Here is a 12746-nt window from a genome sequence, read left to right as displayed (position 1 = left end):
AATGCACTAGGGGGTTGCCTTCAGGGCCATTTGCCTTATGTGTTATTTTGTAACACACCTCTTGGGGCAGCCTAAAAGTCATGACCCTGATATAGCTACATTTATTGTCTATATGACCATTCTCCTGTTGTCAAACCCCAGGTGTGCTCTGAGACTCTGAGACTAAATTTGACAATCCCTTATCAAAAGCTGGATTAAGCTTGGCCGATTGAGCCTGGAATGGGTGGATATCTGCAGTAGAGCCCTTAGCAGTGGTTTTCTTCACTTAGGTGCATTTAAAAGTCCATGACAGAAAACAGCTTATCTAAAGCCATCCTCATCAAGCTTGGACGCTGTTCTCTTGTCCCTGGACAAAAGCCATCCAGAGCCAAGCACAGTGAGAAGACAGACTTCTGGCTTCTAACAAGATCAGAGATCAGGGAGCTGCTGCAATGCCTGGCCCTTTCTATGGACTTCTAGTGATTTTGACATGCATTATCCTTTACAGTCATTTAACTGGGGCTATTCTCCTATAGTACCACTTCACCTGACAACAGAACTCCTTACCTATGACCTTAGGTGTCTTTGGTAATCAAGTGAACAATTGTGATGATGGTATGAAAACTATTCTACATCAACGGATAACCTTGAGATTGGCCAGAAAAACCAGCTCCAGCATTCTGGACCAAATATAAAGTTAGCTTTAAATATTAAATATTGACCAAGGAAAAGACTTTGTTCAGGACCATTTCCTGGAATTTTCCAGCTGAGAACAGCCTCAAAACCATGTGTTGTAGGGGTTTATAAGGACAAACATATAAGACATTATTTTCCCATTTGATTTAGTGATTTTCTAAGAATTATAACTTCCAGCATTCCAGGAAGTTACCTGGTCCCTGGGCAGGTGTGGCATACAGGTTAATTTTCTGCATTACACAACCTGGATTTGTTGTCATCATAATCTCTTCACCACTATCCATTGTTCCTCTAGTAAGCAATGTGATGTTATTTGTATATTATAAATGAGGTACTGCATGTCAAGTAATGGGTATAGACAAAATTTCTACTGATATGATCCATTACTAGCTTAAGTCCATTCTCAATGGATTTAAATGAAATATATGTGTGTGTGTGTGTGTATGTTTGTGTATAAAATATACCATATTATAATATATGTGGTTTTTTATATAAATGGATATATATGATCTATTTATGGTATTAAGTGCTTATGCTAAACTGATAAAATGATTTCTATTTGAATAGATGGATATGTTTTAATTGGAAAACACTGGATTTTCTTATATTTATAAGATTCTACACTAATAGGCTAGTTCAATAGTACATATGTAAATCTTTCTGTTTAGGAAAAAAATAAGAGCAGGCTGATTTATTAAGGCAGCCTGTTTTGGTAAGTTCAGCTTCTCATTCCTATGAAGCTCTGTGACCTGAACAGGGGCCTATTTCTTTCAACCAGAACACTTGGTGACTTTCCAGATCTAGTAAAAATATTTTAAACATCTATAAATTACAGAGAAACAATGTGGAATTAGGAAGAAATAACAATTCTTTTGAGGAAAGTAGAAGAAAGAACATCTGGAATTTGAAAAGGAAAGTGTGGCTGGAATTTCCAAGCCCAATAATCCCTTATAAAAAAAAACACACAATCTAGCTATTATAATTATAAGCTGTATGGCTAGACTGGGCAGGAACAAGATGATACTAACTTATTCCCCAGCTATAAGGACCCCTTCCTACTTGTGGTATCTCCTGGCTACATGGTTCTCTCATTGTGCATTCTCCTCCTGTGTCCTCTCTCCTTCCCCTCCAGTCCTCTTTTCCTTCTCTACCTGCCCCCACTATTGAACCTCCAGTCCTACCTTCCCCTCCACTGCTCAGTCCCAGACTCTATCCTTTATTGACCAGTTAAAATGGGGATAAGATTCATACCTCAGCACTTGTTGGACTGCCAGCCTGAGGCAGCAATCCCTCCTGAGGAAGCAAAATTAACATCAGATTGTTAACCAACCCACAACAGGACTGAACAAAAACGGAGTGTTGTATGGGGGAGTTAGAAAGGAGAGTGCAGTGGATGGGCAATTACTGAATGCAGGAGAGGATGGGGGACTTCACAGGACATCTTGGGGCCTAGAGGAGAAACAGAGTCCTGCTGGAGAAGAAAGAAGGAATGAGCAAGTGAAGAATGCCAGTGCCTGTAGGCTCCTTGTGGGCAGACAGAGGAGGCAGCCCCATGTGGGTGAAAAACATGGACAGAAAGCAGAACAACCCCTTCCAGAGGACTTGAAGGGCTTTGAACGCAACAGCAAACCCTTGGGATTTCTATCTGTAAGTCATCCTGAGCCTTGGAGTACCATGATTTGTTCTGTCTTTCCTGGGGTCCTGGGAATAGAAGGAAATCATAAAAATAATTAAACTAAAAATTTAAAAATAATTGGAGAGGGAAAGAAAGATAAGTTTAGCCTATTATATAAAGGAGAAGCCATAATAACACCACACCTCCTAATAGTGCCACTCCCTATGGGACAAGCATTTAAACCCATGAGCCTATGAGGGCCATTCTTATTCAAAGCATCACAGTGGATAAGTCTTCTGTCAGGAGCCAGCCCCAGCAGAGGTGTTTCTTTCTTCTTGGTTCTTCTTGAGGCAGCAGAAGGTGGAAGTGCATCAGAGGGGGTAAGACTTTGTCTTATGGAAAATTTAGAGTTGCTGCATAATAAAAGGGTTACTTATCTAAGTCTAAGTTACTATGCTAATGTAGCTGACCTGCCTTCTGCTTTCCTCTGAAGCTAGAGAGTCTCAAGCACTTAGCACTTCACCCTAAAACAGCAGGAGATTAAGGACAGGATTAGTTGCTAGAGTCTTTACCCCATTGTTCAGATGCCTCTTGCTTGTCAGTCTAGGGCAGAAGTTAGAAGCAATAACCTTCTATTGAACCAGGAGAAGAGAATAACACTTGCAGAAAGAAAAACTTTTACATAAGTGAATATGCATAATCTCACAGAAATTTATACACAGCTTCAAACATAACAGAGATTTCATTTACACATTTTCACACAAATTCATACCTACATGCACATCTGATCCCAGCTTGCATGCATTCTCACAATTTTACACTAACACAAGTTTACAACAGAGAATGTTTACATGCATATCCATTAGAAGTAATTATCTAGCTAGACATCTATCATTTGTCTTCTCTACAGGTTCATAGAAAGTTTAAAACCATAACACACACACATGCATACATTCTCACAATCACATACTTACACACACATCCATACTTACATATGCATATGGAGCAAAAGACCAGCACTGGTGCAGAAAGAACTCACTCATTCTGGATGAAAAATATTTATTGCATTGAGAAAGAAAAAGTTTCCACCCTTTTAATGCTATGAATTAAATCCATGTTTGTAAAAAAAAAAAAAAAAAAAAAAAAAGCTTTGTTTCTTTTAATAAGTCTAAGCCTGTTTTGTCCTTACCATGGGACCTGTCCTCTCCTATGGCAAGGCAAAGCCTGCCTGCTCCTTCTGTTCTCTGCAACATCTTTTTTTTTTCTTCTTTCCCTCTGCATCCTGCACATTGTTCTCTTAGTTATTTTATGTTACCTATAGTTTCTAAGTTATTCCACTCTCCATTCTCCTATTCTCCTTCTAATCTTGTTCTATTATGACTAAAAACTTCTCCTCAGTTCAGTTCTTCTCTCAGCTCTGTTCCTCAAACCTAAATTCTTCTTTTCTCTCTTCTCTTTGTCTTCAGCCCTTAAAACATCTTTCAGAATACATAATCACATGTTACAAAGTTCATCATAAGTTCACACAAAATATCAAATCACCGATTGAAATAAGAAGTTTACAAAAGAGAATGTTTACATGCATATCCATTAGAAGTAATCATCTAGCTAGACATCTATCATTTGTCTTCACTACAGGTTAATAGGAAGTTTAAAACCATGACTAAGTTATAAGTGAAATTTTGTATAGATAAACCCAGTCAATATTTTATCTTCTGTCCTAACACCTATAATAAATCCTAGTTCCCTTTTTATGACCTTTGGTTGTATTACAACCTCTTGGCTCTGTGTAGGAGAATGTCTGGCTGCCATCTAAGAGCACTTAATGAAAGGGCTTAAAAGGGGAGAGTATAGGGGGTTAGGTGAGTGTGGGTAGGCGGCGTGGGGGAAGGTGTCCAGGCGGGCCCTTGCCTGGGCACCTCTGCGCCTGAGGGACCACACACACACACAGGCATGGTATAGAATAGAGTTTATTCAGAGTAGGGGATGGAAGTTAGTGGTAGAGAGAGAGGCAGAGAGAGAGAGAGAGAGAGAGAGAGAGAGAGAGAGAGAGAACAGAGAGAGAGAGAGAGAGAATAGAGAGAGTGGAGTGGAGGCCGGACATGACCACGTGGAGGGAGGAAGGAAGAGCCCCAGGGGCAGAGAGGTGAGAATGTGGAAGAGCTGAGAGCAAAACGAGAAAGAGGAGGAGCAAGTAGCCCCTCTTATACTGGGCCAGATCTCTGGGGCAGGGCATACCTGGCTATTGCCAGGTAGGTGTGGGGTGGAGCTTAGACAGAACCCCAATGCTTAACTGTGACACTTGGGGACTGGCAGACTTTTCATTGCAGTTTTGACTATCAGAAAAGGACCTAATAGAAGTTCCACTATTAAAGAACTTAATAATCACAGATAAAATTTTAGGAATTGTTATAGCATCAGCAATAAAACTTGTCATCTATTTGTCTGCATAGCAACACTATAAGACAGTACATCTTTGTGGATCTGCAGAGATCTGCTCCAAAGGGGTGTGCTGTTTTAGATTGAGTCGGTTTATCAGAAACATTGCTGGAGCCACGCGTGGTGCATGCTTTTAATCCTAGCAGGTGAACATCAGTGGGTTCCTGGCCAGCCTGGTTTACATAGAGAATTTCAGAAGACCCTGTCTTAAAAAAAAATTAGGTGATGTTATATGGTGATGCTTTTTAAGATTTAATGCATAAGTGATTAAAGAACAAATGTTATATAATTAAAATTCCATGAAAAAATTCCATTACATGACCTTAACATCCTTTTGTACTTAGAGAAACAATTCAATTTCTTTTTCTCACAGGAAAAACAGTGGCTCTGTCAGCAACCATGGCACAGGAAGGTCACCTTTTCATCCTGGCACTAACATCCAGCTGGAGTGGCAGTATTACCAAAATAAAATCCTGAAAGGAGAAGCAGGTACACATGAGTGTTTAAAAGCCATGGTAAGCTCTGGATGTTGCTGGTGGTGTTGGTACCTTAGAAGTACAAGTAGAATTAGAATAATTAACAATTTGAAGTTGAAGGTTTTAAGGATGCTAGTGACTGTAGAGAGAATATCTTGTGTATTTTACTAAAAGAAAACTACAGCCTATAGGAAAGTGTAGAATACTAGATGAGACATTCAGAAGGCAGAAAGAATTCTGGGATAGAGCCAGGGATGAGATATTTGCCTAAGAAAATGTGAAGAGATTGACACATGGTACCTGAGCCCAGGTAAGTAGTCATGTGTCAGAAAGTAGATTTGAGTAAGTGGGTTATAATACATTATGGTGGCCTAGTCAGAGAAGACTAGCTATAAGGCCAAGATGTTTGTAAGTACACATATTTTGAGTCTGAGTTTTATTTCTGGGAGCATGGGGCTGGGAAGAAGACCTAGGTCCAAACTTCTACAAGGGACAACTTGAATCACAACAAAATCTAAATCTGAGCAGATGACCAGTGCATAGTTATGTTTTCTGGAATTGGATGATGGTGTTTTCCTGAAACCCAATCTACTGTGTATAAATTTAGATTGGGATTGAAAAGCATGGTGTGAATTGTTTTCATATTAACTAGATAAGTTATTAGTCATTTGGCTTATGTCACAGTGAAGACACTGAAGTTTGTGTTCTTCAGTATTTTTAAGAATTTAAAGGTAGACACGGTACCTAATCCCAGCCTTTGGGAGATAGCACCAGGAGAACAGTATTTTCAAGGGAAGGCTACAGAGAAGGGAAACCCTGATTTAAGAAAGGACACAACCTCTTTTGGAACCAGAATCTAAATGCCTCATTTGAGTGAACTTGTTTTTTAGAAGAAATATTTTCATAGCTGTTTTAGAAAACAGTGTCTCTTTACATTCATAAGACCTTTATGTGGTTTTTATTCCTTGCATTACAATTTGAAAGAAATTGGAAATTCTTTCTCATTGGTTTCCTTGTAGAATAAATTGTTAAAACCACAAATCTTTTTTTAAAAAATCATTCTTTTAGAGAAGCATTTACCAGAAGACCGATATATAGCACAGTAGAAAGGATCTAGAGTTTGGTTTTATCCAAGTTACTTTGGTTCCCTGTTTTGTCAGATATAAAACACTGGGATTATTTTATAAAAGACCCAGATGAGGCAAAACAGAGTCTGGGCATCTGGATTTCTTTTCTGGAATTAGTCTTTCTTGATTGTAATCATCTGCTTACAGTGTCTATCTATCTATCTATCTATCTATCTATCTATCTATCTATCTATCTATCTATCTATCAGTTTTTCAAGTTTTCTAAGGCTTTTATTAGCTGTTATCTGTTTTCAGAAAATTTTGAGAGTTAGTGATTTTTGTCAGTATATCATGGGGTAACTTCCTGAACTTGTTTAGGCCTTGCTTCATTGTTTGTAGTTAGTTTCTTAAGCACACCTTTGTACAACGTTGCTTTATCTTTCTGGATTTTTTATATGGTATTATTTTTTTAAAAAGATTTATTTATTTTATGTATACGAGTACACTGTAGCTGTCTTCAGACACACCAAAAAGGGACATTTGATAACATTGCAGATGGTAGTGAGCCACCGCGTGGTTGCTGGGATTTGAACTCAGGACCTCTGAAAGAGCAGTTGGTGCTCTTAACCACTGAGCCATCTCTCTAGCCCCTCTAGATGGTATTATAAAAAGATAAAAACTTGAATTCTAAAAAGCAAGAAATGTGTAGCTGAAGGAAATACACAGTACTAGTGGCATGTTGAACACTAAGTAAATACTTCCTGAACATCTGTCAAAATGAGAAAACCCTCAGATGTATATATTTAATAGTGTGTCTAAGTTCCTTTGTCGCTCAGTCTGGTGGGTGAGTCTAAGTTGGCTGATTTTTTAAACAGTCTGCATCGAGATTTTGGACTTGGTAGGCACTTGTTCTTTGAAAGTAGCAAGGAGCCGGCAATCTTCTTTTGTCTTGCTTTCCATCACTGTCTGTTCTTTGCCTCTTTTCAGCCACTGGGTTTTATAATATTTAACAACCTTTTATACTTAAATCTCCTTCATTTCTAAATCTGAGCAGATGATCAGAAGCCAAATATTAGAGGAAATGTTTGAGTTCAACTTGCTATTGAAAATTGATGAAAGGAGATTTTCCTCTCCTTAGAAAAAATGGCTATAATAACTTGATAATATATTCTTGTTTCAACATTATAATGTATGTTTTTGTATCTTAAGCACTTTAATTCCTTTGACACTTGTGAAAATATTTGCTATTCATAAAACAACTAGATACTTTTTTATTAAGTTTGTAGCCAATCCTGTCTAGAAATTGTCTTCCAATGCCTTTTACTTTTCATGGTATTTCATTCTCTGGATCAATATTAGACATAGCATCAAAATTAAATAAATGTACTAAGAGTCAGTTTAGAAGTTAGGCTCTGGATTGAGCAGACATGTACAGACATGTACGCAGAGACCACCTGAGTATAAGATTGTTTGGGACACAGCCCCCAGGGCCCCACCTGCACCTAGGAGCTGTGTTGTGCTGCTACAGCCTTCTGTGCACCTAATCAGAATTTATTTAACTTTTTAAGTAGTTTCTCTGTATGTCTAGAATAAAATAAAAATAAAGTTCTGAGAATGAGAAAGCCACCAGAGTGGCTTTCCTAGGTTTTGCTTTGATGTTGGAAATAGGATTGTGGTGATGAAATAACTTATTGGGGCTTCTTGTTTCCAGACAGGAAAACTAAGATCTCAGGGAAGTCTGTTTTTTGAAGTGTTCAGGAACGAGAGGTGTTTTATTATCTTTAGTGTGATGTTTTCTACCATTTTTGTATGAGGAGTTATTCCTCTGTTGTATTTTGGTTCTTAAGTTGGAAAGTAAAGCAACCTAGTAATATTCTACATTCCTACCTTTGCTCTCTTTTTTTAATGTGTTGTTTTCCCTTTATTGTTTATGAAAATAAAACCATATCTTTGTAATAATAAAAACTTTGAGGTGATGCATCAAATTATTCTAATAAACTTATGATTGTGCCTATGTAAATTATATTTCCATAGTACTAGATATTTTTACTTAGCATTTGTCCTTGGCAAAATGGCTTTTTGTAATTCCTTTTATATCTCAGTCTCAACTTTAAGTCAGGATATTAAGCCTTGTGTCTGACAGTTAAAAATAAACATGAAACACTGCTTGTCTTTTTAACATTTGTCCCAAAATTTAATAATTAATAAATTACCCTGTATGGACTATGTTCCAGGACTCTTTGATAAGTGGTTTCCCTTTTGATATTGAGAAGCAGCATATACATTTGGCATACTCAGCAAGAAACAGATTTGTAGAGATAATAATGGTACTTGGTTGGGTTACATGGTAGGAAAGGAACCAGGATTTTCACTTACTTCCTTTTTATTCATAACCCAGGTTCTAACTCTTTTGTGGGCTATATTTTAAAAGAACAGAGTTTTTGCATTTTTGCCATACATTTGTAGGTGTTTTTTCCTCAAAATCACTGGCAGTTTTTCATTATTTCTGCCTAAGACAATATCTGTTTCCTGGAAGCTATACTCATGGGTGTTTAGAGGATGCTGGAATTTGGACTCCAGGCCTCATGATTGCACAATGAGTTCTTTTAACCTGGGGACCATCTGTCTAGTCACCAGAACAATAGTTTATAAAGAGTTTAATATAGATTTAAACGTGGAGATTAGGGAGGAGAAACACATGTAAGCATGATAGGCATGAGATAAGGAGAGGTAGATGTGGGGAAGCGAGCTATGTAAACCAAAGACAGAAGTGAGTCTGGGCCAACAAGAGATGATGTGAAAAACCTTTAATTAGTTAATTAATTAATAATTACATTAATTTATTCTGTGTTCATATGTGTGTGTTAGTGTGCATTTATAGAGGCCAGAGGATAGTGACTGCGCAGTTTATTGTCCTACCACATGGGTTCTGGTGATCGAACGTGGATCCTCATGTTTACTAACAAGTGCTTTAACCCCCTTTAAAATTACATTTATTATTTGTGTATGTGGGGGTGGGCAGGAGTTGTATATGTGGATGGTGTAGAAATTATTTAATCCCAACTCCGGTTTTTACCCTGCCTTTGACCACTTAGTTCTCAGACAAACATTGCACACAACCTTTCTATGTACAATTGGCCTTAATCAGCACAAGAGCTGGGCAGATTGTGCACCTCTCGCTGTTGTCTATTTCCCACTACTAATCCCACGATAGAATGTGCCATGTTTCATTTGGACGGCTCTTATTTACAGGTAGCCAACCCACATGGTCATTATTTTACGACTCGCCTAACCCATGGTGTCTTCCCCCTTGTGGTTCTTCTCTGATGCTGGAAGTCCTGGAATGCTAAACCCTGCCTGCATGGGTTTCTTCTGTCCAGCTATTGACTGTTGTCCTCTCTATTCACCAATCAGAAATAATTTGGAGGCAAGGTCACATAGCCTCACTTGGATCTACCTGTGCACTTTCTTGTCTCTGGGACAATACATACAACAGACCAAACCTCATCAATAGAGGTCCCAGGTATTGGACAGGTTATATCAGACTTGGCTGCAAGAACCTTTACCCATTGAGCTCTCTTACTGCAGTGGATGAAAATCCTTTTACAGGATAGTTTGGTCCTGTGGCCCTGCATATGTGAGCTTGTGTGTGGAGACCAGAGGACAACCTTGGATGTCATTCTTCAGGTGGCATCCACTGTTTTTTGTAAAACAGGATTTTTGATTGGCTTTGAATTGGATAGGTAGGCTCAGATGGCTGGCTTGGTAGGACATGGAGTCTCTGTCTCCCTGGCACAAGTGTGTGCCACCAAACCAGGTTTTATTATTGTTGTTATTATTATTATTGTAATTGGCTTCTTATGTTTGGACTAAGTATCTGACTCAAGGCTTTCCATGAGAGCAGGAGGCCCACCATTCACCAAATCATGAGGCACCCCATGATCAGGAAGAGTATGGTATGTTTACCACGTCCATGCAGATTTTCCCAGGCACCCCGAGCCCCAGAACTGTCACGACCATGAGAGTCATCACATACAATCCTGACAGGAATATGTCCTCCTGCAATCCCCAAGAGCAGCTCTGTGGATCCCTGCAGTCTCCCAAGAATGTAACACTCACAGGCTCCTCCTCTGGGGATACCTTTCAGAAAGAGATCCTTATGGAGGAAAATAACCTCACCCAGGAAGTGGCCATCAATCAGGAAGAAGCTGTCCATTGGAAAGCTGTGGTCATTCAGGAAAAGCCCATTTCTGATGGCCAGCCTCAGGGTGCAAGCTGAGCTTCCCCTCAAACCTGGCAATACCACTGCAAGGGCAGGAGGAAGACAATCATGAACGGCCTCCAAAATCTCTGCTGCTGCTGCCATTCTCCCACAAGAACCCTGCTCCAAGGAAAGAAGCTGGATCCTGGAGTCCTTCCCAGGATCAGGTGGGTACAAGTCCTCTTTCATTTATTCCTTACTCTGTCTTGTCCTTTGTGAGAAATGATGAGTGCGCCCCCTTGTGGCACATTTAGGAACTTAATATTCTGTCACTTCAGAACAATTCAATAGAAACCCCTGAAAGACCACCTCATGGTTTCTGAGCCTGAAGTGGAGAGCAGAGATGCTGAGAGCAGGGAGAGGGGAGGGTGAGGGCATAGCCAAAGGAAACAGAGAGTCACTGGCAAGCCAGATGGGTGCTGTGGCCAGGCAGCAGCCCAGTATGATCTGTGTGTTTTCAAGTCATTAAGACACTCCCTCCTGTTTCATTCTGCTTTTAAGTTTGGAAGAGGACCAGCCCCAGCTCCATGGCTTGTGAGTCATGGGTGGGGGTCAGTCTGGCTGGGAATCAGATAGCGCCTTAGGGAGGCCAGGCCAGATGTCCAGGAGCCAGTGTGGTCACAGGCCCATTCTGCGCAGGAAGACATGTGCACAGCAGCCCAGACCTGTCCAGGTAAAATCCCAGGCAGGCAGGTCTGGCTTTTCACAGGGCCATGCTCAGTGGAGTGGGATGAGGTGCAAAAGTGCCCCAGAGTTGTCTGCAGAACAGTAGCCCTGTGTCCTCTCCTCCAGCCTGAGTAAACATCAGAGTGGATCGACGGGAAGTGTCTGTCCTTTGCTCTGTTTCTCACAGTGAGCATGGTATTCTTTATAATCTTTCCTTAGAGAAGCCTCCCTAGCCAGCCTGTCCAACCTTCCCTAAAATGGGTTCCCAAGTTGAGAATGAGGCCTGCAGTGTCTCTGTGGGTGTCCTCTACAAAACAGCCTACTGCCAACCTTTTACAAACCTCACCTACACTTATTCCCCTGCCAAAGCCATGATAGTTCACATGACTTGAGTCCTCAGACCTAACTCAGAGCAAAGCTTATGAATACCACAGCTGTGGGGTGACTCCAGGAGCAGCTGTGCCCTCTCTCTCCACCATTTCTACCCTGGAGTTCCTCACCTCCTGCCTCGCTACGCTTCTTCCTTCCAGGCCACCATTCGCCTTATCAACGGGAAGTCAGACACCCCACCAAGTTCCACACTGTGTGAGAATGATGGCTATTGTGACCAGGGTGAATCTAGAGACCCTTCTGATGAGCAGCAACCTGCTGTGCAGCTGGAGTCCAGTCTCATCTCAGCTTCAAGTCTCTACCTGGAGCCTGCACTCAGCTGGACACATCTGAAGATTGCTTCCATTCCTTTGAGTGTGTGCACATTTCTTGTTCTTGCCCAGGTAAGCAGGTGTGTTCTGACTAGCAGCTGTGGGGCTAACCTCATCTAACTTCTCTATGCTTCACGATGGACAGAAGAGAAGGCACAAGTGACTACAAGCCTGAGCCCAAACATGCAGCAGAGGGAAGTGGCAAGATGGGGCTTCATTCTGCTGTTTCAACATTTAGTGCCCTCTCTCCTTGGGCAATCTCACCTGACTCACATTTAGTCATTTCTAGGGAGTTTGCGGATTTTAATTAAGACTAGATGTCAGAGCTATGGTGAAGGTGTATGCATATCATCTCATGTCTGAAGGCTCAGTAGGCCTGTCTCCTGTGTAAGAGACTAGTCTTATGGTCAAGACCAGCCTGTACATATAGAGAAAAAGAGTCTAGTTAGGGTGGCAGTGTGAATCCTAAAGACAACAAGAACGATGATGACGACAACAACAACAACAGGATTAGTGATATAGCTTAGTATCAGTAGCATGCAGGAGTCCCTGTGTTCTAGGCCAACATCAAATCAATGTGGTGTCTTATGGCAAGAAACCTAGGATTGAAGGGTAGAAGCAAGAGGACCAGACACTCAGCATCATCCTCCCCACAGGGAGTTTGAGGACAGTGTAGAATGACTGACACTCTTTAAAAACATACACCATCACACCCACCCCCAAATCTTAGTACTCAACTCTGAGAAAAGTGACTTGGCAGCTCATAACAACCACACATTCCCCGTGAATCAGAAGTCCCCTCTGTGACAGAGAAGAAAACAGGGCATCCATATGTGCAGTAATTAC

At 40.6% G+C, this 12746-nt stretch overlaps 1 protein-coding gene and 1 long non-coding RNA gene across 2 annotated transcripts in view; both read left to right on the top strand.

Moving 5' to 3' along the window:
- Positions 1 to 5138, top strand: part of LOC127672349 (uncharacterized) — a 35844-nt gene extending 30706 nt beyond the window's left edge. Inside the window, exon 3 of the long non-coding RNA XR_007974966.1 lies at positions 5103 to 5138. This is a non-coding gene — a long non-coding RNA (uncharacterized LOC127672349). The remainder of the gene's footprint in view (positions 1 to 5102) is intronic.
- The window catches only part of LOC127673293 (uncharacterized), an 882259-nt gene that overhangs the window by 424815 nt on the left and 444698 nt on the right, over positions 1 to 12746 (top strand). The gene's annotated exons all lie outside the window — the stretch shown is intronic.

This window comes from Apodemus sylvaticus, chromosome 22, assembly GCF_947179515.1.
Source record: "Apodemus sylvaticus chromosome 22, mApoSyl1.1, whole genome shotgun sequence".
Taxonomy (NCBI): domain Eukaryota; kingdom Metazoa; phylum Chordata; class Mammalia; order Rodentia; family Muridae; genus Apodemus; species Apodemus sylvaticus.
Note: the sequence above shows the minus strand (reverse complement) of the source record. Positions and strands in the feature narration are given on the sequence as shown.